General features: G+C 44.3%; 1 pseudogene; it reads right to left on the bottom strand.

The window, feature by feature from the left end:
- Positions 1 to 3541: 3541 nt before the first annotated feature.
- LOC126413698 (5S ribosomal RNA) lies at positions 3542 to 3659 on the bottom strand (annotated as a pseudogene).
- Positions 3660 to 4472: the final 813 nt, after the last annotated feature.

The raw sequence follows: 4472 nt of genomic DNA, 5'->3' as shown, positions 1-4472 counted from the left end.
AAGCGAGAACGCTACCGCACGACCACGAGATGCGGGCGGACATCACACACATCCATGCCCGAGGCAGGATTCGAACCTGCGACCGTAGCGGCCGCGCGGTTCCAGACTGTAGCGCCTTTAACCGCTTGGCCACCACGACCGGCCAGAGTTAACACCGCAACGTTTCCCCGTAAACACGAGAACTCAGTAGCACGTGCGGATGCAGGTCTGGTACCTTGCGTCGCTCGCATAGCTTTCCTGTGGCCGTCACCTCGCCCGTCGCGTTCTCATACGGTCGACCTCGCCCCGGTTGTTCCCTTATGAGCCACTTCAAGCCTTATCACTTACTCATTCGCCCTATTGCCTCACACTCTAACTGGAGAGGGCACTTGGAGAGCATCCGTAACTCTCGCATTAGATGGAAACGGCTCTAGATGGCCAAACTTCACCAATGCCACAACGGAATTAACGGACACGTCACAAGCGATAACAACTCGAAGCATACGGTGCAGTGGACTTTCAACTGTCAGTGATTACGGCGAGTAAATGTTAACATAGTTACGCTCCCTGGTCTCTCACAGGATGGTTTATGGGATGAGTGCAAATAGCGTGCCGATGAGTTAGACACTATCTAACGATTGTCGATAACATAATAATTATGATTATGAAATGATGGATGCTCACATTAAAAAACAGCCGCAGAAAAAAATGAATGAAAACAAAACGAAGTAGCGGCAACTAAGCGCAGTAGATGCTGGACGTCACGCTGAAAATGGGCCCAGACATTGGAAAGTATAAAATTATTAATTGAAATGAGAAGTTGTCCTCAATTAAAAACAGGGGAAGACTAGTGTGCATTTGTGGGCAAAAGTCCAGGAACACTGAGGCGTAGCGCCGTATAACGATCCTGCCTTGGAAGCGGTTAAGTGGGAGATGTGTCTCAGAGCTGGATAATGACAGATGGTGACGCGAGACTGGACGCGCACATAGTTTATGTATCAGCCGATAGAGGACAATATTGAATAGGGGGGGGGGGGGCGTGATTTTAGTTTCGATTGTGCCCACTAGAGTGCACTAAAGTAATAGAACGTTTTTCATAAACTATTCTAGTATTTTCATAAAGTGTTATTATGTCTTTTTGTGTATGTAAAATGTTATAAATGTGTTTTAGCAGCATGAATGATGCGTGAGTGTGGTTTAAGGTTAATATGAAGATAATTATTTAACGAGTTGTGTAGTAGGATTTAATGTGGGAACGTTTCAAAGAAGTATGGATACGAACAAAGGGGATTTTTGTAGAATAGATTTGTAAAGTAAGTTTATGGTAAAGGGAAAGTTAATTCAGGTATAAATAACAATAGTAAATAACTTTATGCATAAACAAAACTTCAGGATATTATAAAATTACGTCGGTAAAAAGTGCAGTCGTTAGGTTTGCTATTTTGCGATTGGTTATTGATGAAAAGCGCGGATTGACGCGGGAGAATGTTGTTTTGCTATTGGCTGTTGAGTAAACTGACCAATGGTAAAGGAATATTCTTCGCGCGCCTTTCTCTGCTGGTAGAGAAGACTTAAAGTATTCTAGAGAAGGATGGGAGCCTAGCCATGAAACAGTTCGGACGTGTGTAGCAGTAGTTCCGATGGAAACGATAAGTTGCCATATCTAGCAGTGTTTCATACATCAAAAGTGTGGTAAAGTGACGGAATAATTATTCCGATGGGCGTGTAGAAATTTCGGAATTTTTAAGTGAATTTTGTGACGAGATAAGACATATATTCCGCGTGGCGTATTGAGCAGGTCAATGGCTAAAAACTGTGACTGCATTAGGTACCGACATACTTAATATTTGGCGAGCATTATCAATCAAAAACAATCAGTATTTTTGTGTTTTCGGGAAATGCAGCACCATAAACTTGCTAACGTGAGTGAAAGGGATTATGAGTGACTGTGTTAAGACTAGCACGGGCTTGGCAGTGATACTTGTTCACCAAGTTTCAGAACATATCGAGGACAAAATTTCCAAACTTTCATTTGTGTTAAAACTTTCTCCCGAAACGTAGATTAGTGACTTAAATTGCAGCCTGGTTCACGTCGAAGTACGGTAGGTTTCACTCATCTTTCCTACTGCTGACATGCTGAGACAATGTTCAGAGGTAGGTGCAGGTCCGTCGTAAAGGGACGGAAAGAACCGCGCCGCCGCAACACAACAAGTGAAATATCAACGTTACAGAAAAAAAGCTTTCAACATTCCTAAAATATTACGCACAAAAGAAAATTTGGAATAATGCGCAGGTATTTCTGATAACAGGGTCAATGATAGGGTATCCCAGGAGGAATGCTCAGTATTCAGGGATATGACAAGAACGATCATTCGAAGCAAAAGAGTCTGGTAAACGTGGGCTCTGAAATACGTACCTTAAAAACCGTCAGCAGTTGTTCAGTCAAAGAGATATGTTTCACAGTAGTTAAGATAAACAAGTGCTCATAGCTCTTAAGATATGTACTTTACAGCACATGTTTACCGGACGGGTATTCCTTGTTTTGGTCCATACTACCATCTCTCAAACTATGGAAAGCAAAGAGCTTGCGCTAGAAGAATTTTGTTTCACAGTATCAAAGATGAAGTGCTCGTAGTTCTTAAGGTATGTGTTTTAGGGCCCACGTTAATTGGACTTTTTGCTTCGAATGAAGATTGAACATTACTCTCGGGAAACCCTGTGTATTCCGGACAAAATAAGCTCATCGTACAAAACATTAATAGCCTCCTTAAAAGGACACATCGATTGATCTGGAGCGTTGTGGGTGCTGTAAAGCTGGTACCAAGCGATCATGCGACTCTACAACACTGACGTAAGTGATACGTGTGTGTCAGTCGGTTACATAGAATCAGCACAGTAATATCACGTGGAGACGTGACAGAATGGCAGAAAGGAGGTAGAGTGTTTGGATTTCCCCATACAACGCTGTCAATGATGTTGTCCAGTTTGTTGTTGTACCAACACGACGTAAGAACAGTAGTCGTAAAAAGACACTATTCAACTGGGTTCGGAGACGAGTGTCACGCACTTTCAATGACAATCTGTTTCCAACCATACAGTAATTGCTACGGACAGTGACTGCAGCTACATCTCAACCAGTTTTCGAGCATTTCGAAGGAACTGCATATAACGTACAATTTGAGTCGGATATTTAGCTCAGAGGAGCGCAAAAAAGATGAACTACTTCAGTGAGACAATGAACACAGAAAATGGACAGTAGCTGACTGATGACAGAAAAAAAAGACGTGTAGTGTACTCCGGTGATTCGCGATTTCGCATCTTTTCAAATAACGCAAGGCGTCGAGTGCAACGGCGGTCCAATGAGACGTTTAAGCCACAGTTTGTGGACGAAGTTGTGTGATGTGGATGGTAAGGGGGGGGGGGGCGAGGATGCGGATATAAGGGGCGTGTGGTCAGCACCCCGCTCTCCCGGTCGTTATGATGGTTTTGTTTGACGGAGCCTCTACTATTCGGTCGAGTAGCTCCTCAGTTGGCATCACGAGGCTGAGTGCAACCCGAAAAATGGCAACAGCGCATGGTGGCTCGGATGGTCACCCATCCAAGTGCCGACCACGCCCGACAGCGCTTAACTTCGGTGATCTGACGGGAACCGGTTTATCCACTGCGGCAAGGCCGTTGCCAAAAGTGAACCAGGATGGTTGTTCTAACATTTTCGGTGTCCACGTCTGCCATTTCTTTCACTTGCTTATGATGAATATGTTATAGATACTGCCGTCTTTCAAGATGATTTGCTCAAATGGCACTATGCGACTTAACTTCTGAGGTCATCAGTCGCCTAGAACTTAGAACTAATTAAACCTAACTAACCTAAGGGCATCACACACATCCATGCCCGAGGCAGGATTCGAACCTGCGACCGTAGCGGTCGCTCGGCTCCAGACTGTAGCGCCTAGAACCGCACGGCCACTACGGCCGGCTTTCAAGATGACATCAGCGTTGTTCACAGGGGTGCACACATACGTTCCTGGTCTCACGGGTACTCGGATCGCCTGTTGTGCCACGGCAGGGCAGCTGAATCATCTGATCTTAATGCAAGAGAAAATCTCCGAGACTGTTTGAGACATCAGGTGAAACATAGTAATCAACAGCCGCGCAATTTGGTACGCACAACTGGATACGGCATACCTGAAAAAAATTTGTGGGTTCTCATCCTTGACTAATTGAGGCCATTATCAATGGTAGAGGCAGTATTGCACGGGATTAGCGTGCTGTAGCCTTGTGTGACTAATTTCTTGCCGCTTGTGAACGTTACTCAGAAAATGTGAGGATTTGAACTAATCGACGGAAAGAAGAAGCTTTATACTTTGCTAAGACGTCAAATTAGGCCTTGCCAATACATTAAACCACACAGCAACTGCCCTGGATATGGTAAGTTGCATTTACAGAGAAATAATTTCTAAGCTGAACATGAGGACGAAAATCTTATGCAATAA

The sequence above is a fragment of the Schistocerca serialis genome, chromosome 7 (genome assembly GCF_023864345.2).
Source record: "Schistocerca serialis cubense isolate TAMUIC-IGC-003099 chromosome 7, iqSchSeri2.2, whole genome shotgun sequence".
In the NCBI taxonomy this organism is placed as follows: Eukaryota; Metazoa; Arthropoda; class Insecta; order Orthoptera; family Acrididae; genus Schistocerca; species Schistocerca serialis.
This window is presented reverse-complemented; position numbering and strand designations above follow the sequence as displayed.